The following is a 24,894-nucleotide window of genomic DNA, read 5'->3' on the forward strand; positions in this document are numbered from 1 at the left end:
GTTTTATGGAATCTTTTACCCTTTTACACATTTAAATTTTATTTTTAAAAAATAATTTCATTTATCACTCACAATACTAACAAATTTGTAAAATACACTCGATTCCTAAAGTATATAACAAAATTTTGATCCAAAATTATACACCAATCAATAATCATTTTAAGAAATAATTTTATTTTAATAAATTTATAAAAAGAAAACTCAATATTCTTTTCAAATGACATTTCTTGTGACTTTACTCTCTTTCAAGTCCCAAGTATTAACAAAATACTCGAAATTGGGGGGGGGGGGGGGGGGGGGGGGATCTTTGAGTACTAAAGAAAATTACAAAACTAATAATATTGAAGTATTGAACACAAAACAACACATTTTTAGAACTGGGTTGATAAGACCTAATGTTCTTTAGACAATACTAGATTACTCATACTAAATAAGTATTTTATGTTGAATTTGATAATAAATTTTCTTTATCTATGTGCCTTAAATATATTAGAACCACTAAAGATTTGTCTCGTATTATTTTTCACAAAAATAATAAATTTGAGTGAGTTTTTTATAAATTAAAATAAAATAAAAATTATTTTTAATGCTATTATTTTTATGAGATACTACAATGTTTTTTTTTTTTTTTTTTTTTTTTTTTTTTTTTTTTTTTTTAAGTTCCTTAAAAGAATCTCCCTTAATTTTAGGAGAGGCCAATTTATATTTTGTGAGAGACCAAACTCTAAAAAAAATTAATTTCAATAATAGTACATATAAAATATGAAATTGTGTTAGGAGTAGGGGACCTGGCCCCTCATATCAACATAGTTCCACCCCTGCTAAATGGAACAAAGTATTATAGAAAAAGTCTATTTTTAGTCCGTTTGGAAACAGTTTATTTAGCTGAAATGGAAAACTTTTTATTGAAAAAATTGTAGATAAAACTAAAAAGTAGATGAAATAGTACAGTATGATTTATGAATAGTACCAAAAAGTGCAATAGAACCCATGAATTGTAGAAAAAATAAGTTGAATAGTAAAAAAAGTTAGTTTTTTAAGCTAATGTCAAACGCAACCTTCATGCTTAAATTTTTTTCCCCCCCTTAAATTTAAAGGAATAGAGAGTAATTTGAATTGTAGGTTTAAATTATAACTAATAACAGTTTGTAACGTAGAATTTATTATAAAAGTGTTATGAACATAACATTTTTTACAAAATTAACCTTACTTTTCTATCCTTGTACTTTTAATAATGACATAATAATAATTTAATATCTATCATTCCACTTTTCCCTCCTATCTACCCAATACACATGGTAGAAAATACACTACATTTTTTATCCTTTCAATTCTTCATCCTTTTATTATGGGTAATAATAATTTCACTTTCACATTTATGTTTTAAATATAGATAATTCATTTTCACTCGAATGTCTATATCAAGCCATCAATTGTGGATAGTGTATAATATAGTGGCGATAAAATAAGGGAATATTTTCCTAGGAGAATCTCTATATGTCCTGCACTACTTAATCCGGCAACGATTCATAGGAAACGACGACCCAAATTGGAAATATTCGAACTCTTGTCTTACTTCTCTTTGGTCTTGGAAAAGTTAAATACTCAGACTCAGACTCCCTAAAACCTGGACAAAACTTGGGACAATGTCATGCAAATTCTTTCATCCTTTTCCAAACACTTTAATACTCATTTCTGTCAGTAGTCAGTACCAGGCTCTTCCAACTCCCCATCTTCTCCTACATAAACCATGTCCAAATTAACCACCTCCAAACTCACCAAGCCTGATCACATTCTTCCACACCCATCTTTCCAAGCTCAAAACTTTCCATGTTGTTGTTCAAGATTTAAATGTTCATAAGCTCATACAAACTTCTTTGAACTTCTTCACACACTATTTTTTAGTTCTCTTTTGAATTTCTATGGCAACATAAAGTTTGTAGAGCATTAAAGAAAAGCTAAGTATTATATTACACATATATACTCGAGGAATAGTCAGGTGCTTAAAGAGCTAAAAATAAATATAGTATTTCATTATGGCGGCTGCCGTAGCTGGAGATGAACTTGTAAGGTCCATGAGCAGCAAGAGGATGAGTTTCCGGTCATCCAGCAGCAAGAGAATCTGGGCCTCATCGAGCTTGTGTGAGGCTTGGGCAGGACAAGGTGATGTGTTTCAGAAGAGTGGGAGGGAAGATGATGAAGAGGAGCTGATGTGGGCGGCATTAGAGCGGCTTCCAACGTATTATAGGTTGAGCCGTTGAGGAAAGGAATGCTGAAGCAGGTTTTGGATAATGGGAGAATTGGTTATGAAGAGATTGATGTTACCAATCTTGGAGTGCAGGACAAGAAACATCTCATTGAGAGTGTACTCAAGGTTGCTGAAGAAGATAATGAGAAGCTCCTTCGTAGGATAAGGGGCAGGACTGATAGGTAAAGATTCTTTTTAATGTTTATGGTATTGTGTTAGTATGTGCCTTTCTTAATTGGTTGTATCCAAGTTCTATTATTAATTTTGATTTTATATCATTGTTAACTTTCAGGGTGGGAATTGACATTCCGAAGATTGAAGTCCGGTTTGAGCATATATCAATTGAAGGAGATGCATATGTTGGCACCAGGGCACTCCCAACTCTGCTGAATTCATCTTTGAATTCAATTGAGGTATATTTCTCTCCATATATTGGGTTTTCCCCCCCCCCCCCCCCCCCCCCCAATTATACGTATGCTTTCTACCACAACAGAGTTTTATATTTTTTTCATAGTCCAATTTTACTGCTTCTGTCATCTCTTTATAATTTTAGCTTGGAAATCTAGTGCAGATCCATAGAGAGGATTTTGGTTTGTGGTAGGGTAGTCAAAGTTTCAAAGGCTTATAATAGTTTCTTGAATTTTAAGAAAAATATAGTACCTCTCTCTCTCTCTCTCATGTTAATTGGTTTCTAAGACTGATTTCATAGCCTGGTTTGCAAAATGACAAAAGATAATCCCGCTCTTTTTTTTTCAAGTATGTCAAAATGAAAATTCAGAGTAGATTTTAATTAGATTTTTTATTTACATATTGACAGTGATAGTCTGAGACTGAGATATAAATTCAGTTAAGTTGTCAATGCATCACTGAGAAAGTAATTTTTTTTTATCGAAGCATCATAGTAGAAATGTTACTTCTATTTGTTTTACAGATTGGTATATGTATTGATAAATGTTTTGTTGTGATCTTTAGGCGGTTCTTGGGTTAATCAAGCTTTTGCCATCGAAGAAACGGGCTGTCAAGATTCTATGTGAAGTGAGTGGAATAGTGAAGCCATCAAGGTATTGGATTATTGTAAAACTTATGATGTAGTTTGTCTCCCTGACCTATTTGATGAAACAATCTGTAGCAGAAAGACCTTCTTTTTTTTTTTCTTTTTTTTGAGAATTAGAATTAACTATTTAGTTTTGCTTCTCATGTACAGTGCCAGGGCAATTTTATATACATTATTTACCTTTTGAAATTCTTGTATATGTTTTGTTGATTAGTTTGGTGGCTTTTCTCCAGAATGACACTGCTTTTGGGACCTCCGGGATCAGGGAAAACAATATTGCTGCAGACACTTGCTGGGAAGAGGGACAAGGATCTCAGGGTGTGTGTCATTTCCTGCTCTCTCTCACTAGGACAATGTCTATGGCTTTGTTGTATGTAAGAAAAAATAATAAAATAAAAATTCTATGGTTTTGCTAAATTCTGTTTGAATAGCGCAATGAGCTGGTAATGCTGGAAATTTTAGTTTATAAAATTTTCATGAAGTCTTGTTTGCTTGCCCTTTATGTCTGCTTTCTTTGACATATTCCTGAAATTTTTCTTAATATGAAATGTGATAGATTTGCTATTGATGAAGCGCAACTCTTTTAAATATATATATTTACATCCGGCTGAGGTAATACAAATGTAGTAAAGTGCCATCTAATTACAAGTGCTGGGTTGTAAATAGGAGGCAAAGCTGAGTGAGGTAATTGGGACTGCAATTGAACCTCTGAGGAATTTTGGAGCTTTTCCTAAAACCTGCTTCAAAAGGGAAACAAGGCTGCCTTATATAGCCAAAGGGAGCTTCGGATTCTTCTGAAATTTGCTTAAATTCCAGAATGGTGAATTGCTTTTACCCGTGAGTGAAAATCTTTTCCACCGAAAGCTATCAACAATTTTGGAATGTAGTGCTGGAAAGTGATGCTGATTACTGTTCATGAACTGTTCATGAATAGTGTTCTGTCTTTTGTCTTTATACTGCTACTTTTGTCCGGTACTGTTCATTGAATAGTAACTTGTCCGAAATTTTGACTGTTCACCAATGCTGATATGTGCTGACTGGAACTGTTCTGAATAGTGACTGTTGCTATCCAAAATTAGTTGCTATCCAAAATTAGTCGCTATCCAAATTGTAACTATCATATGGATCTTGGGAATCCTGGAAGGGATCAATTGGATTTCAGTTAACTGAAGCTTCTGAGGAGGCAGGAGAAACCTTTTCTTTTGACTTTAGCTGTTCTGATCAGACAATAAGCTACTGGGCAAGGTCTTTTAATTCTTTGCTAGATTTTCTGACGATCTGGACAAAGTCTAGGCTAGACTGGGATCTTGCTCTGTGAGCAATGGGTTTTTGGACTGGAGGAGGATAGTCCTTATAGACCTGATTGATGATTTGTTCAATCTTAAGGCTATCCCACCATTTTACTGAAAATTCTCTGTCCAAGAGATTGGTATTAATTTTATAGTCCCATTTACTAATCCAGTGGATCCTAAATCTTTGAGTGAAAAGCAAAATTACTAGAAACTGGGAACGATGACTTAAAGTCTTATATCTTGAGTCAAAGTATCTTAGGACATCCAGTAAGGGTTTTGGGAAAATCTGAGGGATTGACCCAAACATCTCCCACCACTTCAGGAACCACAAGGGAATCTGACCAAAGAAGTCTTTGCTAAACATCAAGAACCATGAATGGTCGTAGTTCTGGTTCTGAAAGAAGAGAACTTTCTCAAAGGCGTCCATGTAGTCATAATAACTATAATGGAGTTTTGAACCTGTGGGAGACTCATAATTCTTGAGGGTTTTTAACAAAGAGGGATGCTGGCCCCAATCTTTGCAACTGACGAAGCCTGTGATGATGAACTTGTGATAGAGGACTACTGAAGGGTTCCTTTTGTTGAAGATATTTTCTATTTAAGCAGATTTTTCCTGGATGAGGATGCTCTTATAGAACTTGATATTTTTCTCTGAATATTTTGGTAAGAAATGCCATCCCTGTGGCAGAACTTCCATGGCTAAGGTAAAAGGATCTGTTATATGAACTAAGTGGGGTTCAATATAAGAGATATGCTGGAGGAAAGATTTCTTAACATAAGAAGATCTTCCTTTCTTGGTTGGATAGAAAGAAGGCTTTTGGGTTTGGATAGGGCCAAAAGGTTCTTCTACAATGTAGGGGTTGATCGCCTTAGGTGCTGGAGAAGCTAAGGCTAAGCTGTAACTGGGTTGACCATAGGGTTGTCGTTCATAATTTGGTTTTGGGATTGTAGAAACCAAATAACGATTAACAATGGCTGATGGTGAGGCTGGAGTATACTGGCCAGGGTTCTTTGCCTGACTAGGGAAGAATGGGACTAACTAGCTAGGGTGATTGATACGAGTTTGTCAGGGTTCTCTGCCTAACTGGTGGTACCAACAGGGGTTTGTTGTTTAGGAAGTTTTGGGGTTTGGGATTGTGCGGGTTTCTTCTCGGACATCCTGGTTGTGACTCTGTAAAAATTCACGAGTTAGGAAATAAGAAATGCTGTTCTGGCTTCCTTTAATGAATTCTAAATCAAAGTCAAAAACTGAAAGGATGGCTTGCCATCTCGCAAAAATTTGTTTTCATGCAATATTTTGAACATCTTTTTCCAAAACATGTTTTGCAAATTTACAATCAATCCTGATTAAAAAATTTTGGTTCAAAAGATCACTTTGAAATTTTGAAATGCATAGTACTATAGATAGTATTTCTTTCTTAATAGTGCTATAGTTAAGCTGAGTGGGGGTCCAAATTCCTAAATGGAAACAGACTATCTGTTCTGGGGAATTAGGACTGATTTGTTGGAGGAGAAATGCCACCATAACCTATGTTAGAGGCATCAGTTTGAACAATTTTGAAGGAATTGACTGAAGGAATTCCTAAACAAGGAAGTGTCTTGACATATTTTTTGATTTCTTGGACAACTGCTATGTGGTTTGGAGTCCAAGGGGATGGGTTTGTGCGAAGTCTATCAAAAAGGGGTTTGCATTGCTGCCTGAAATTCTGATAGAAGTCTGAGATGTAATTGAGAGATCCTAGAAATCTTTGAAGTTGGGTTTTCTCTAGGATTTCATCTAGAAACTTATCTGCAAACTGAATAGCTCTATCTATGGGTTTGATGACTCCATGATGAATATCAAAGCCTAAGAATCGAAGTTTGGACAAGTTTGATCTTTGGAGTAGAAACAACAAGGCCATTGAGCTTGATGGTATGTAGGAATGCCCTTAGGTGTTTTTAGTGTTGTTCCAAGGATTCTAAAAAGATGAGTACATCATCAATGTACACAATGGCATGGTTGAAGAATGGATTGAAAATCTCATTCATGATATTTTGGAATTTAGATGGTGCATTCTTGAGACCAAAGGGCATTACATTCCATTCGTAATGTCCAAAGGGTGTGATGAAGGCTATTTTATACCTATTAGACTCTTTGATTTGTATCTGCCAAAAGCCACTCTTCATATCAAACTTGCTGAAAAGCACTGCTTTACTAAGCCTATTGACTAAGTCTTGTTTTTGGGGATTGGGTATCTTACCCATTCTAAGACTTTGTTTAGGGGCTTGTAGTTGATAACTAGTCTAGGGACACCTATTTTGATCTCAGCGTTTTTTTGGACATAAAAGGCTGGGCAAGACCATGGTGATCTAGATTTCCTAATGATTCCTTTCTTAAGGAGGTCCTCTATTTTAGCTCTGCAAATATCCATGAGTTCTTGGTTCATATGGATAGGTCGTGCTTTGGTAGGGATATCCTTTTCATCGAGCCTTTGACATAGGGGAGGGCTACCTCGTGCCTCTTTCTATGCCAAAAAGCAGTGGGTAGATCAGAGCAGACTTCCTGCTTAAGTTTTTCTTCAAAATTTCTAATCATACCTTGGATGTTTTTACAAGCTAGTTGTTCCTCAACTTTCTTGTATCTCATTTCATCCTATAAGTGCTTAAGATGTTGGGTTTTGGCACTAATCAAGTTCAGGGTTTTGGAGATAGAGACTTCTTGGAGGCTGCTAATGTCTCTAGGTTCAGGGTCTCTAAGAAACTTAAATTTAACTTGCTGGAAAAATGGGTGGGTAGTGAGGCCTTCACTATCTACTGTGAATGGGTACAATATACACAAAAAAGGGTATGACCCTATCTGTCATATTCTTGACAAGGACAAATGTGGTTTTAAAACACATGTTGTCCTGACAAACATGGGCTTTTGAGAGTTTGAATTCAATCTGCATTTTTCCGCCACTTGCGGATGTCAATCTCTCCATGGTTTTCTTGAAGTACTTGGAGGGAATGATTCCTTCTTGAATGCAATTGAGATCATCACCTGAATCAATTAAGGCTATGACCTCGAATTCAAAGTCTTTGCTAATGACAATTCTGACTTTGGAATGCCATTTCTGAAAGTTAATCCTACTGATGGTATCTAAGAACTTCTCACTGGATGGTTCTTGGGCCATATCAGCTGTAGGGTTAACAGATTCATCATCTTCTTCATTAGAGGGGTTCTGATATGAGGGACCTTCCTCATTGCCTTGATGAGAAGTATTTTCCAATTGTTGGACTCTTTGGTTAAGGAGATTGTGATCAACCCTAAGAATGGTTAGTTCTTGCTTTAGGGTTCTAATTTTTGATTTTGTCTCCTTAGCTTCCTTTTAAAGGTCATTGACCGTAACTTCCTTCTTGGACTTGGTGAACCTATTGTAGATTTTCTCTAAATCTACTTTGGGTTGCTGGATCCTTAGTTTAGGTTTACTAGTTTCCTTTACTAAGGTTTGATGAAATTGGGTAAGCTTTTGAGCTTTGATGACTAAGTCTTCTATTGCCTTTATAAGGTCTAAAAGAAGTTCTTCTTGCTTGGTGAGAACATTGATAGTTTTGTTCCTACAACAACTGTCTTTGCATGGTACAGGTTCATCCGGGCCACTAGAGGTATTGGAGGAGGCTCTAGAGGTTTCATAGGATGTCTGGTACAATTGTTGGATCTCTTGGTCACTAGAATTATTGGATGACTCATTGTCTAAGTGGTCAAGTTCTAACAACGTAAAGATCTCATTTTTACTGGATTGGTCATTAACAAGGGTGTTAATAAGAGATTTGGCCTTAGCTCTACACTCTTTTCTAAAATGACCTCTTTTTCCACAATTAAAGCATTTTCCTGATGCTTGTGGAATGGGTTTTCCCGATCTCTTGGATTTTCCTTTCTTATAGAAATCATCAGTCTTGTACTTCTGTTTTCTATAATACTTGGTTGTTGTCTTCTTCCTATGGGATTTCTTAGAGGATTCCTTTCCTCTGTACTTAGATTTCCTTTTGGAATAAAAAAATTGAGGGTAAGCCATACTGTGTACAAAAATGCCCTATTTCGTACTTGGCTTTGTTTTTGTTGACTTGGCTTTGGATTTTCAAATCTCTGCACATCTTCATTCCTTCACTTTGGATGGTACTAGAGATATCTCCATAAGTTAAGTTATCATAATCTATGACACCTGAAGGGCTGCAAAGGGTTTCTTTGACCTTCTGGCCAAAGAGTGTAGGTAAGTAAGCCATCGATGAACTTCTCCTTCCAAAATGGAGAGTTACAATTGCTTCTATGCATGACTCGGGTAGTAAAGACATCTTCATACCACCGGTAGTCTCCTAGGGTTTTACATCTAAGGTTACTCAATTGCTTGTAAATCCTATATGTGATGTTGCTGGGTTTTCCTACGAAGTGCTTCATGATCATATAGATCAGGGTATTGACTCCATCAGGAATTCCTCTTTCAACGCTGTCAAAGATGGGGGTTCCTTCCTCATCTTTTTGGACTACATGTTTGATGTCTTCTTTAGACTCTTCTGTTAGGCAGTTGTTCCACCATTGCAGAAGTTTTCTTGTAAATCCTAAAGCCATCATTTCTATGACTTCCTTGTAAGGACGACCTTTGTCTAGGTAATTATTGGCTACCATAGTCATATGCTGGATTTTGTTTAGGATTTGTTCTAATAAACCATCTATGTTTCATTCATAGAGTTTACCAGAGGATACTGAGAACTGGTTGCTAATATTCCTTTCCTCGAACTGGAGGTTAAGAGGTGTTGGTCTAGGGTACCAATTCTTGGTTAGACTGGTTGGATTTACTTTGGGTTGATAAAGCCTTTTTACCTGTAAACCCTAGAACTGGTTTTCTAGTTGCTCTATTTCTTTGTCAGACTCTTGGGAGGCTTGACTAGAACTACTAGAGGCTGCACAAATGTCTAAAACCTTGAGCTGTGGGGTTTTTCTAGGTGAAGGGATGATTGGTTTCGTCTTTGCTAGCTCCTCAATCTTTTGGGTAACAATCTCTATGGCTGTCGGGCTACTAGAGGTTATACTTAAGACATTAGCCTGGGGATTCTTACTAGTTAAAACTGGTGAAGGGGTAATTGGTTCATTCTTCACTAATTCTTCTAGCTTCTGGGTGACAATTCTAAGGTTGTCTTGTCCTTAGGTCTGAGGCTTGTGTGTATGGTTGTTGGTAGCTTGACTAGAGGTTTCTCTAAGGTTTGGATAGGTTTACTAGGGTGTCCTGGCTGGAGGATAACCTTGTTCTCAATCCTATCTTCTATCTTATCAAGCTGTTTTCCTATAACATGTAAACACTGGTTGGTGTAGTTGTTTTGCTCTATCTCTTTCTTGACAGGTTTTTCCTCAATTGTGGGGACCTTGAAAGGGGAGGCTACAACATTACCATTGCGGTGTTTAAAGGTTATGGTTTCTAGGGGTGGATGACTAGACCAGACAACTTCCTTTGTTGGTCCTTTCTTTGGTCCAAGCTTTGGTGATGACACAAGACTGTTTGTGCCATTCAAAATGGTTTTCAAAGTATTCAAAGAAAGGGACATTGTTGGATAGCTCTTTCATGAATGTTTTCCATCCTTCCAAGACTTCTATCTTTTATTCTCTGGTGTGGTTGGCTCTATAGGCTTCTCTTTTGACTCTGTTTTCTTTAGAATCAAATTCTACACCTAAGGCTACTAAATCAGGAGAGAACTCTTTCTTGATAACCATGTGCTGGTGATCTATTGGAGGATACTGGGGTTCTTGCTGAAATGGTTGTTCCATGTTAGTTCTAGATAAGGATGGAGGGGATTGTTCTCTGTTGTCTTCCTCATCGACAACTGAGTCTTGTTTGGCTGTGTAGCAAGGTATGCTAACTTGAGATTTGGTTATGACTCCCTGGAGTTCTAAACCTAAATCTCTTCTAGACTTTGGGAATGGTGCCAAGGGTCTAGTTAAGCTACACTGAGATGTAGGCCTATCTTTAAGAAGGATAGGTGAGTGCCTAATGGGTTGGTGTAGATCTATTGGGGATCTAAACCGTGATTCATCCAGAGGTGTTCTACACTCATAGTCCAAAGGGGTACTAAGTCTGGTTCTATCAAAACTTAGCCTAATCGTGCCATCAGCTAGTTGTTGGACAAAATCTAGATCTGGATTCTGGGCTGGGTTTTGGATCTGTAGAGGATGATTTTCATTCTCTAGAGTCCAGCTAGTGGGGAATGTGACCTCGGACCATTGCAGGGTTTTGAGAACCTAAATCTTGGCTCTAGGATCAGTGGTTTGGATGAGAGTTGTCTCACCCATTTTCCTTTTGTCAAGTGCTTGGACATTCATGTTTGTTCTCAGGCACTTGTAGTAAACTCTGTATATCAAGGCTATCTAGCTAGTTCCCTGCGTCATGAGGGTTCCATGGGTCTTGATATTGAGTGTAAGAGCATTGATGACATTACTGTCATGAATGTGAATTGTGAAATCAGGGAAACAGTTGAAATGAATTGGTCCACTGCTAAGATTGGTTTATATGGTTCCTAAGAGGCTATCATTAAACCTAACATGACGAGTATCTCTAAGGGCCATAAGGATTGAATTGTTCAACCCTTTTCTGATAAGAGGTTTAACTCCGACCTGGACTAAACCTATGTGTAGGAAGTTATGACCTTGCTTCCTATGGGGTACTATGGTGGATGGGTTTAACAAGTAGCACGTCTCGTACTCCTTGTTTATATTGTAGACTTGTTCTATAGTCTTAACATGGTAATCTGTCTTGAAAGCTTTTTTCCAAGACCATGAGGACTTATAGCTCTAGTTGGTGGGGACTTTAGGGATATTCCAATCTCCTATATCTAGATCTACATCTGATAACTGATAAGATTCTGAATTGATAATTCCAGCTTCTTATGGAATCTCTGGAAGGGATGATGGTTGGGGACATCTAGAACTGGTAGAAGAGTAACTTCTAAACAACCTATTCATTGTTCTGGATTGAAAGCTTAAGCAAACAATTACAACCTATTCACCTTTATCCTCAAGCTTCTGGATCTAACCTTAGATCTGAAACAGGGTATACAAACAAGACAATTGCCTAATCTCGTGCAAACATAACCTCTTAATGCCACAATCTTCCAAAATGGGGACCACCCTAAACGCTTGACACACGGCTAACACGGGCTAACCAAACCAAAACCAAGAAGATACCGGGACTTACTGGGCTAACAAACAGCACAAATCTGGACTCACAAGTCTCAACAGTACACATCTGCAACAAACTTTGGGGCTAAGAATAGAAACAAGAAGAAGCAGATAACTGGGATGTAAAGGTTAGTTTAAACAAATGATCACAGAATAATAAACAGAATAGTTAAGAAGGAGGCTCAGCCTACCAACGATAGAGATAAAAGAAGATGATGAAATAGTAACAGATGAAGAAATAAATGATTGGAAATGGAAGAGTTATCATGAAGAAATATATATATATATATATATATATATATATATATATATATATATATATTCAAGACAACCCAGATTACCATAATGTCAATTATTGTCATGACAGTGTTCTTAAGAACTGAAATGAAGCATGGTCGATTAGAAGATGGAGGGAAATATTATGGTGCATTGTTCTTTAGTCTCATTAATGTCATGTTCAATGGAATGGCAGAACTTTCATTGACTATGTTTAGGCTTCCTGTATTTTTTAAGCAGCGGGATTTCTTGTTCCATCCAGCATGGGCTTTTGGCTTACCAATTTGGCTCCTTAGGATTCCCCTCTCGCTGATGGAGTCAGGAATATGGACCTGCCTAACATATTACACTATTGGGTTTGCTCCTGCCACTACAAGAAATCTGGGTTTAGGCGACGTTTTTAAAACGTCACTAAAAACCCAAAAAACGTCACTATAGACACAAATAGTCTATAGCGACGTTTTATTTTGCGACGTTCAAAAATGTCGCAATAGAGCCGTCACTATAGGCCTATTGCGACGTTTCGAAAAACGTCGCCATGTGTTCCTATTTAGTGGCGTTCAAAAACTTTTAGTGACGTTTTCTAAAAACTTTTAGCGACGTTTTAGAAAACGTCACTAAATCATAAAATATTTTTGTATATAATGTAAGAAAATATATTTAGTGACGTTTGTAAAACGTCGATATAGGATTGACAATTTGCGACGTTTTAAAAAAAGTCGCTAAAAAGGATTTCCTATTACTTTTTAGCGACGTTTTTAAAACGTCACTAAAACCTGCTCATTATAAATTTTTTAATTATTAAAAATACTATATAAACCTACTTAAAATTCAACAATTACTAACATAATATTGTAATAGACCAAATATACCTATTGATCATTGATATTCCACAATAACAAATGTCCAAACTAACATATTAACCATAAATTCATATATACATATATATGTTTAATACCAATGCATGTATCATCTTGAATTGAACAAAGCAATTGTCTACCTACACAAAAAAAAAAAAAAAAAAAGAACCACCTAAACTATGACAATATTATAAACAAAGTTCAATACTACCAAAATAAATGTGGTTTAACAAACTACTTGTCTACCTACAAAAAAAAAAAAAAAAAAAAAAAAAAAACCCAAACTATGAAAATATTATAAACAATATACAATAGTTCCAAAATAATTGTGGTGGTTCAAAACAACTATGTAATAGCCCATGAAATCCTTAAAATTTTAACACCAAATACATTTCTATCCATATCTTCATTTACACAACAAATTCAGAACCACATAGTTTCATAAACATGCAAGTAGGATTATACGTAATCTTAAATATACTAAACAGCCATATCAAGTCTATCAATATCCTCATTCACACAAATGGACTAAGTCTTAAAACTCTACAAACTTAAGTAAAAACTATGGAAGTAGAATTACCATAAACTTAAATATAATGCACAACATATTCAAAGCCACTTAGTTTCATAAATTTGCAAATAAGATAACATATAATCTTAAATATAAAAAACAAACCATATCAAGTCTATCAATATCCTCATTCACACAAATGAACTAAGTCTTAAAACTCTACAAACTTAAATAAAAACTATGGAAGTAGAATTACACATACACTTAGATATAATGCACAACATATTCAAAACCACTTAGTTTCATAAACATGCAAATAAGATTACACATAATCTTAAATATAATAAACAAACCATATCAAATCTATCTATATCATCATTCATATAAATGGACTAAGTCTTGAATCTCTACAAACTTAAGCAAAAATCATGGAGGTAGAATTACACATACACTTAAATATAGTGCACAACATATTCAAAACCACATAGTTTCATAAACATACAAATAGGATTACACATAATCTTAAATATACTAAACAAATCATATCAAGTCTATCTATATCCTTATTCACACAAATAGACTAAGTCTTTTCTTTTGGGGGAGAAATGGACTAAGTCTTAAATCTTTACAAACTTGCAAAAACCATGGAAATTGAATCCACCCAATACAATTATTTTAATCACAAATATAGAATGTTTACAAGTATTGAAAAAAAAAATCAACAAATATAACTCAGCCATATCCATTCAAATTTCCAAATATAATAAACACTCTTAATATCAATTGTAATGACCTTATAACACCATGCAAGCCACCCGCTTGCTCCAATACAACAATCCACCCAATACAATTATCAATATAATAATATAGAATGCTTATAAATATTGAAGTCCAATAAGTAATCAACAAACATAACTCAACAATATCCAAATTTTCAAAAAATTAAATAACTCTCAATATGAATGTAAACCACCTTATAACACCATGCAAGCCACTCGCTTGCTCCAACGTAACAATCCATCCAATACAATTATCATAATTACAAATATAAAATGCTTACAAGTATTGAAGTCCAAAAAGTAATAAACAAATATAACTTAAAAATATCCATCTAAATTTTCAAAAAATAATAAACACTTCTAATATGAATGTAAACCGTCTTATAGCATCATGCAAGCCACCCACTTGCTCTAACTCAACAATCCACCTCAACACAATTATCAACATCTCAACTACAAAGTTTTAAGCAAAAATTACTTACTATGCTCAAGCCAAGCAAACACCTTTCCAAAAAAAAAAAAAAAATCCAAACTTATCACAATAAATGAGTATTTAACCTACAAAATAAAAGAGGATACTTACATGATGTGGAAGGCAAATAAAGGTGAGAGAGATTGCACATGATCTTGATTTAGACTCTTTGATTGTAGATTGGATCACTTTAAATAAAAAACTAAAAAAAGGTAAACAAAAGCATATTGGATCTTCTACATATCCTAAGAGTCAGAGATATCAATTAGTAGAGCTACCGATATGAAGAGGGTCATTATGAGTTTTCATTTTATTTTATGGCCAAAGGATAATAACAATTCCAATAAATGTGTATTCGCTTATCTTACAAGAATAATGGGCTTTATCATACAGATAAAAAAAAGTAGTCTCATCATAAATTTAAATAGTTTTCACACCATTAGGATTTCCATCAAATTTAACAAATAATATATAAAAAATGTGCCTAATAGAATTTTTTATTAAACTTTACTGAGGTTCTAAAGGCCAAGCATGCAGTACTTATTACCAATTATTAGAGGGAGACAAAAATTTTATTGTTCAAGGAGTTGAGCCAAACTCAATTTGCTTGATAAGAAAACACCAGTTCTCACATTAATTGCGACAATGATCTCGTGGTCCATTAGGTTATTAGTGTTGCATGGGAGATCTTGAAAAAAAAATATAGCAAGTATGAGGTATGTTAATTTATTTAATAAATATGTTATCAAATTAATTTAATAATTATTTACAAGATAAATAAATATATTAAATTAGTAAAAATTGAAAATTTAACAAAAATAATCCAAATAAATATAAAAATTTATATTTCAAATATTTATTATATGTCATAAATTTCATAATGCAAATAGGTATATTAAATTCTAAGAAAACGTAATTCTAAAAATTTAAAAAAAAAACATTAAATTTTAAGCATAATTGACAACCAAATATTTTCTTTTTTATGCCCCATTTAATGGTCAACCATTTGAGAATTATAAAATTAAAAAGAGAAAAAAAAAAAAAAAAAAAAAACTACAAGAGTGGGTAGACATTGGTTTGCACGCTCATTAAAATATGGGTTAAATAAATTTTAAGTGCTTGACAGCAAGCTTCAGTGGTTGATAGCAAAGCTACTAGAAGACTAGAGGTTTAGAGTTACCAAGCAGTCCGTGCAATACTACATCATCTACAAAGTACTGAAGAAGAACTAAAAGACTCTTTAACCCATAAGTTTTAATATTATTAGATGAGATCTTCAACCTCGAATATATAAAAAAATTAAAAAATATTTAAAACAGCTTTTGTCTTCCACTTTTTTCGTTGGAAACTCATTATAAAATTCATAGAATTTTGCTCTGAAATAGCGGCCTCCATTTTTCTATGATAAACAAATTAATGACACAAATTAGTTCAAAAACATTATAAGTGCATAGAAGAAAATGAAAACGTGTTTGTTATAAGAGAAATGCTAAGGACACATACTTTTGCATAACTTTAACCATAACTTGCCACATGGCGAGTTGTGATTGGTTAGAATGTGTCCTCACATGGCCCACTAATACACTCAAACCAATCACAACTCACCCTGTGGCAAGTTGTGGCACAAAATTGTGTAAAAGTGTGTCCCTAGCATTTCTCTTGTTATAAACTACTCAAATTGAACATTTAAACCACCAGTGCATTAAAACCAGCAGGTCAAGTCAACTATTGAATTTCCAGAGTTTGATGTGCCTACCATTATGTGCAGTGACAACCTTCTTCATCCCAACAGCCAAGCATGTGATGGGAGGTCGAGCACTTTTAGGAATGCTGTCAATGTGCAGTTTTATTGCCTATTTACATTTAAAAAGAGAGAGAGAGAGAGAGAGAGAGAGAGATGAAAAATTTAAGATCAGAACAATAGGTAATTTTGTAGACATCACAGCTTTTGCTGGTTGCAATATATATTCAGCTTTTGCTATTTTATTAATTTTGTCTAACTTGTCCTCTTATCTACTTAAAGCTAAAATGTAAAGCTAAATCCTCATCAATTTGAGCTGAAATATCACTCATTTGGGGGTTACACTTATCACGTCATGAACTGTAAAGATAAATCCTCATCAAACTAATAAGCATTTTGTGACAGCAGGTCACACAAAAGCATCCAATTTATTCAGGACTTGGAAGTCTATTGTATTACTTTCAATGAAAATTTGCACTAGCAAATTTTGTGTATTCTTTAGATGAAGACACATTCATTACTTATCACTCCTTTTAAAAGATGCAATGCCATAGAAAGCATTGACAAATTGAAATTCACACTTCATGCTAAACACATTAACATAGTTATAAAAAAAATGATAAACACATCAACATGAATCCTCAAACTAATTTGCTGGAGTATGGTAGCATTCAGGTCAAGTTTCACATACACAAAGACATTCAAAACATTGATTTATTAATGTTACCTTGCTCTCATCAAAATCAAAGTCAACTAGAGGAACTGTGTCTGGAACAAAATATTCTTCCACACATTTGTTGCTTTCTAGGGACCAGAGATGCATTACCTAGCATCATTCACATGCAATAAGTTAACAGTATTAAGATGCAAAGCATAAAAAATAAAATAAAAAATCTACTCTCACCAAGGGAGAAACATAAAAGTTGACTAGTAATTATTAATTTCTTACAATCCTTACCTTAAAGATGGCATTATAGTTAGCAAAATAGTATACATGGTACAATACCTTATCACCTTTGCCAGTAAGAATCAAGCCCATCTTCGTGGGGTACTGATTAAACCTAATAGAAGGCAAGGTTAGAAAAATAATATCCACCACCCAAGATTTGCCTATTCACACCTACACACACAATCCACATGTAACTTGTACAATTTTACATTAGAATAACAAGCATGGAATGCCTCTAGAGATATACCAAACTTTAACATTTTGATGCTCATCTAAAGGTATGTGGCAATCCTAACACAAAGTCCATGCTCATATCTTGACAAGGAAAAATCTAGCAAAGGTAGTGGGATATAAAGACTAGTGTTGCTTGTGATATTTGTCCAATTGCCATTTCAACATTTCCCAATTATCTTGGCAGTGTCTTGCTTAAGGCCGGGCAATTTAATTGACATTTTACTTTCTCAATTATCTTACGTTTATAGTCAAATCCAACTTATTTTCACCTCACTAAAATAAATAAAAAAATATTCCAAACTAACTACTAGCAAAAATAAAACACTCCTAACTACGTAAAATTCTTAAACCTTTATTATAATATTTGACAAATAATCAGCTTTTCCAAATGAGTATTTCTACAAAGCTTATCCAAGTCAACTACTGAACAAATCTATCAAATCTTACAACAAAACAAATAATAGCTATTTAAATATTGAATAACAATACAACATAAATATCAATAGAAGGCCAAAAGATATCAATTTACTCTTTTTATTGAAAAAAATTGTACCTTTCCTTGTCTGAGATGATGGTTTTATCAGCGGAAGTGGTGGAGGAGGAGAGCGGCTTTGAGGGAAAAACAGTGTTTTGAGAAAACTGGGTTTGAAGAAAGTAATAAGATGATGCGAGGTCTGAATCGGTGGAGGTCGACGACGGCCATGGTGGCGGCGGTGAGTGGTGGCTAGGGCAGATCGGCGGCTAGGCTAGGGCGAGGGCGGTGGTGTCGGCGGCGTGAGGGGAGAGTGAGAAGATGAGTTATGTGGAGAGTGAGGTGGTACACAAATGAACAAAGAAAAGAAAGACATGAAAGAAAAAAAAGAGTAGGAAAAGAAAATAGAAATAGAAAAAAAAGTGGGAAATGAAAAGTTGGGTGAAACTTTGTGCGGGAGGAATGAAATTTCTGGGGGGGACATATAGCGACGTTTTCAAAACGTCGCTATATATATTTATTTCTTTACCTTTTCTTGCCAGGCACGGGGTTATTAATAACTACAGCGGCGTTTTAGACAAACGTCGCTATAAGCCAAATAAATGCCGCTGAAACTGTACTTTTTGCGACGTTTTAATAAACGCCGCTATTGTTATGAGTTATAGCGACGTTTTTTAAAAAACGTCGCAAACGGTACACACTTTAGCAACGCTAGTCAGAAACGTCGCAATATACAACTTATAGCGGCAGATTTAAAAACGTCGCTAAAAAAAACGCCGCCTAAACCCAGATTTCTTGTAGTGTGCTTCTAGTAGGTATGTGCCTACACTTATGTTCTTTCATAGAGATGAATAAACTTCATGCACATATATTTTCTTGTTATGTCACTTATTTTCCTTCTATGAGCTATGTGAATTTATGATGTATGTTATTAACACATCTTGAATTCTATTAGGTTTTTCCGCCAATTATTGGCATTCTTCAGCATCCATCAGATGGCCCTATCTCTCTTTCGGTTTATTGGAGCACTAGGAAGAGTTCAAGTTGTGTCAGATACACTTGGTACCTTTACATTGTTATTGGTTTTTGTCCTTGGTGGGTTCATTGTTGTCAAAGGTTAGCTGTTTATGTTTTTGAGTTAACTATAAATTCTACTAGGTTTTCTACATAGAAGATTCTGTAGATATGTTGAAAGATGATCAGCTCTTCATGTAATGGTATTATATTTGAAATAGTGAAAACACCTAATTCCCTCTCCTTGTTTAGATGAAATTGCACCATGGATGATAAGGGGCTACTACATTTCTCCCATGATGTATGGACAGAATGCCATAGCCATCAATGAATTTCTTGACAAAAGATGGAGTGCAGTAAGATCTTCAAGCAAACTTGCAAACAGTCATTTGTTCCTTTAAAATACCTTCTTTTAATTATCTTCACTTTTTCCTTTTTACAGCCCAATCCTGACCCAAGTATTCCTGAACCCACCGTCGGAAAGGTTCTTCTCAGGAACAGGGGCATGTTTAAGGAAGACTATTGGTACTGGATTTGTGTTGGGGCACTCCTTGGGTTTTCTGTGCTTTTTAACATCTGTTTTATCATAGCACTCACATTTCTAAATTGTAAGCAATCATTTACCATACTAATCTTCAGTTCAGTTACAGAAATAAGATTTTTAAGCTGACATTGCTTTGAAAATCAAACGCAGCTTTGGGTGATTCTAAATCCATTATTGTTGAGGAGGATGACAATAAAAAGAGTGGAAAGCAGTCCTCTAATGGACAGCTTCAGATGAAGGGCATAGAAATGAGTACGTCTTCAACCGCTCCTTCATTTCAAGGTTCCATAATTTGCAGTTCTATTTCTTTATGAAATCATCTATATAGTTGCTCTAAGAAAATAAAAGGTGCCTGCTGTTAATAATGATAACGTGTGAATGAGTACAGGCATTGATGCAATGAAGAACACTCCAGACAACTCAATTCTTAGTGCGGCAGAGAATGCACCTACCAGAAGAGGAATGGTGTTGTCATTCCAGCCCTTGTCACTTGCATTTAATCATGTAAATTACTATGTCAATATGCCAGCTGTAAGTCCTATTTCTCATTTATCTCTTTCCATTTTGCAGAATCACTTTACAGTTGGAAGAAAATGAAAAAAGAGAAACTGATTCCATAAATAGTCAATATAAAAGGTTTATTTACCCAATAAACTGATCACTTATACCTTTTAATCATTCTTCCTAGAGTGCATCATAAGTGGACTGCTAGACTATTAATTGAATGATAGTGATATCTTGAATGTCTAGGAGGTGCTCATCAACCTAAGTTGTCAAGATATATTTCAAATGCTACATAAGATCAAACAATTCTATAGTGAGGTTGACCTAATAATTAGGCTCATAATATTTCGTGTCTCATGAAGCTAACATCTTGAAATACTTTCCAATTCAAAAGTTTAAACCTTTGAGTTTTTGAAATCTAGATGCTGAACACTAGTTTCTTCATCAGGAAATGAAGAGTGAAGCAATTGAAGAAAGTCGTCTCCAACTGTTACGAGATGTTAGTGGTGCTTTCAGGCCTGGTATTTTAACAGCATTGGTTGGTGTAAGTGGTGCTGGAAAGACCACATTGATGGATGTTCTAGCAGGAAGAAAAACTGGCCGGTAAATTGAAGGAAGTATCAGCATATCTGGTTACCTGAAGAACCAAGCAACTTTTGCTCGGGTTAGCGGTTATTGTGAACAGAATATATCCATTCACCCAATGTTACTGTCTATGAATCTCTTGTGTACTCTGCCTGGATGCGTCTTGCTAAGGAAGTTAAGCAGGAAACTCGAAAGGCATGTTTTTTTTGTCCAAAATCTAATTTAATTTTCCAACCAAGTCATTTCTATATGAGCTTATTCTATTTTATCTTTCCATTTAATAGGTTATTTATCCTTCCTAAGAGAAAAAAATACAAACTTGTGCCTCAGGCCACAATATTCTAATTCCAAAAGTTAATTAGCCCAAAATAATTAGACAACATCTTATTTTGGGCTGTGCCACATATTTATAGGTCATGTGGGTAGAAACAACTTCACAAAATCATATTTGTACAACTTGGAGCCATTTTCATGATTCATTTCTGCCATTTAGATTTATTTCAATTTTCTTTATCTAAATTCAGCTTACAATATTTTGGTGTCAAGACAAGAACAAAATTGGAGTTTCTTAACCCATCGAAACTTTGTTTCTTGACATGAATGACTGTCTATTAATAGTATATATATAACTCATAATATTTAGCTTCCAATTTTCAATTCACCATATATGTCTAGGAACTAAAAGTTTTTTCAATGGTATTACTGAACATAGTTTCATTTTTTGTGCTATAGATGTTTGTTAAGGAAGTCATGGACTTAGTTGAGCTAAATCCATTGAGGAATTCTATAGTTGGTCTTCCAGGAATAGATGGCCTGTCAACTGAACAGAGAAAGAGACTCACAATAGCTGTAGAATTGGTTGCTAATCCCTCCATCATATTCATGGATGAGCCGACATCAGGCCTTGATGCTCGAGCTGCAGCAATTGTAATGCGTACAGTGAGAAACACAGTGGACACAGGGAGAACTGTTGTCTGCACAATTCACCAGCCAGGCATAGACATTTTTGAAGCTTTCGATGAGGTATATGGGATAGATCAATATCATCATTTTTGCATTTGAGACCTGTGTGTCTGACTGTCCTATAGCAACATGACACTTCTAAATATATCAAATTGTCCACAGCTGCTGCTGATGAAGAGAGGTGGACAAGTCATTTTTGCTGGACCCCTCAGTCACCATTCTCACAAGCTCGTAGAATACTTTGAGGTGAATAGCACTTTTTTTTTTCTCAATTCTTGGAGAATCATTAGTAATTTATAGCAGTAACTCTGAAGTTTTTATCACAAACTAATGTGTGTGGCCACTGCAGGATATCAATGCCGCAACTCTTAGGAATTTTAGTCACAAACTAATATATGACAATTGCAGGCCATCCCAAATGTTTCTAAGATCAAAGATGGATATAATCCTGCAACATGGATGCTAGAAATCAGTTCTCCAGCAGTTGAGGGTCAACTTGATATGGATTTTGCAGAAATTTATGCCAATTCTGAACTGTTCAAGTAAGGAGAACATTAGATATTCTCAAAAAATTCCAGCTCCTTATTTCCTCTTACAATTTTCAAATTCTTTTTCAACTATACTAAGTTTTTCTACATTGATTCCTTCTACAGGAGGAACCAAGAACTCATCAAAGGGCTAAGCACACCACAGCCAGGATCAAAGGACCTTTACTTCCCCACCAAATATTCCCAATCATTTGTCACTCAATGTCAAACTTGCTTTTGGAAGCAATATTGGTCTTATTGGAGAAACCCACGATACAATGCCATCCGGTTCCTCATGACAATAGTCATTGGTGTTATATTTGGACTAATTTTCTGGAAAAAAGGAGATAAGACGTAAGTCTTAAAAGTCTAATTTTCCTATCTTTATCCAGATAATTTTATTCAACTACCAGGTTATGGTTATGACTCTTACAGTAAATTGTAGTCCACTTGCACAGGATCATAAACCCTTAGTGTATGATTAGTTAAACAACACATTTATATTATATGATTTTAAGCATGAACTTAGGAAAGATTATGGTCCAAGAAAGTTATTAACTTGAGCTTAGCTAGTCATGTTGTAGAATTCTGCATAGTTACACAAGCAATAAAATATATATATATATATATATACTTCTTTTTAGTTGGAAAATCATACAATTGACCTATAATTAAGTATACTATTTCTGTGCTTGTTTAATGGTGAAATTATCATGTCAACAGGCAGAAGGAACAAGACCTGCTGAATCTGCTGGGGGCTATGTCTGCTGCTCTTCTTTTCCTTGGAAGCACCAACACTGCTGCAATGCAGTCTGTTGTGGCAATTGAAAGGATAGTTTTCTACCGCGAAAGAGCAGCGGGAATGTATTCAGCCTTGCCTTATGCACTTGCTCAGGTAAAGAAAATAATTGAGAGAAAAAAATAATAGTACTCTTGACTTGCAGCAAAAATAATTTGCATTTATATCTTATGCCCTGCAGGTGGCTGTAGAGATAATCTATGTTGCTATCCAAACTTTTGCCTACACTCTTATCCTTTACTCAATGATTGGATTCCATTGGCGACTTGAAAAGTTCTTGTGGTTTTACATATTTATCTTGATGTGCTTTATGTACTTCACATTGTATGGGATGATGGTTGTACCTCTGACTCCTGGCCCCCAAATTGCTGCCATTGTTATGTCCTTCATCCTAAGCTTCTGGAACCTCTTCTCTGGTTTTCTCATCCCAAGGCCAGTAAGTAATATCCAAACAATAACACAGAATATAGTATGATATATCCTCCTAAGGAGTATAGTACACAGAAGCATTTTCTAAAGTGATTCAAATTTAAATTTTAAACGTGCATGTGAGTGTTGGGCAGATAAATTTTGCCCTCTTGGTGGTCAAATCCTGGCTTCACTTATGTCACAATTAATAGAGTGTAGAAGACCTTAATGACCTTAAGTTTCCATCAGGGGCTGAATGATGATTTGCACATCTTGATGGGGAGTTGCGAAACCTTGTGGGAGTCAAATGAATACATTTTTTTAATTATTCTAATAGCTTCAACAATACATTATTGATCAAGATAAAGCATGCAATGAAATTGCCTAATGTATTTTCAAATGGAGAGGATCTTAATAGTTCTATGAATCATTTTTAGCATTGAACATTTATATAAACAAAAGCAGCTTATTCAAAAGCAATGGGAGATCATGTCTTATGCATACATTCCACGTGGTAGGAAATAGTATGGTTTAGTGATATTTATGTGATTGTGCTACCAATATAGGAAAGGATCCTATTACATGTAAATCCCCAAATTCAATTTTTTCGCTAGATGAGAGATATGTGACTAAAAAATCCCAAAAAAAACCATACAAATCAAATAAATATTATGTCACAAATCTGACTACAAAATTAGAGGGAATGAGAGGATTTAAATGAAAGAGATGTTCTCCCGATACAAAATTTACCATTCAAGATTATAATACAAATTTGCATAAAAGAAAGTAGATTATGATACAATTTTCAAGTCCATTATATCAAAATAAAATTGAATTTCTAAATTCTAATGGTTGACTTGTGCAGATAATTCCAATATGGTGGAGGTGGTATTACTGGTGTTCTCCAATGTCTTGGACACTCTATGGGTTTGTGACCTCTCAAGTGGGTGAACAGACTACTCCAATTGAGGTACCTGGACAAGGTTATCTGACAGTGAAGTATTACCTAAAGTCCCGTTATGGCTTTGAATATGACTTCCTTGGAGCTGTTGTTGTGGCCCATATTGGCATTGTCCTTCTTTTCTTCTTTGTCATTGTCCATGGCATCAAGTTCCTCAACTTCCAAAGGAGATGAAAAAGGACTCAAGCTTCAACAATGATAAGATTTTGCCTGACCAACCGATCTAGCTGAAAGATATGATTGGCATTGTATTTTATTTTTACCAACTTTGTAGATCAACACCCAACAAACGACTCATTATTTTAATCGTCATTTTCAATAATTTTTTCACAAATTCTAGTCCTTGTATACGGAAGTTTGTGTGTGTTAAATTGAGTTGTGGTCATAAGAAGTAAGAATTCATTGCTTATTGCACAGTTATTTAAAATTAACATTCAAAAGTTTGGTTTTGTTATCAAAATCTAATCTGTCAAATGTTATTTTTTTTCGGTGATGAATTTTCTGTAAAGTTTAATAAT

General features: G+C 34.9%; 1 pseudogene; it reads left to right on the top strand.

Moving 5' to 3' along the window:
- Positions 1–2,036: 2,036 nt before the first annotated feature.
- Positions 2,037–24,550, top strand: LOC142616524 (pleiotropic drug resistance protein 2-like; annotated as a pseudogene).
- Positions 24,551–24,894: the final 344 nt, after the last annotated feature.

Source organism: Castanea sativa, chromosome 11, assembly GCF_040712315.1.
Source record: "Castanea sativa cultivar Marrone di Chiusa Pesio chromosome 11, ASM4071231v1".
In the NCBI taxonomy this organism is placed as follows: domain Eukaryota; kingdom Viridiplantae; phylum Streptophyta; class Magnoliopsida; order Fagales; family Fagaceae; genus Castanea; species Castanea sativa.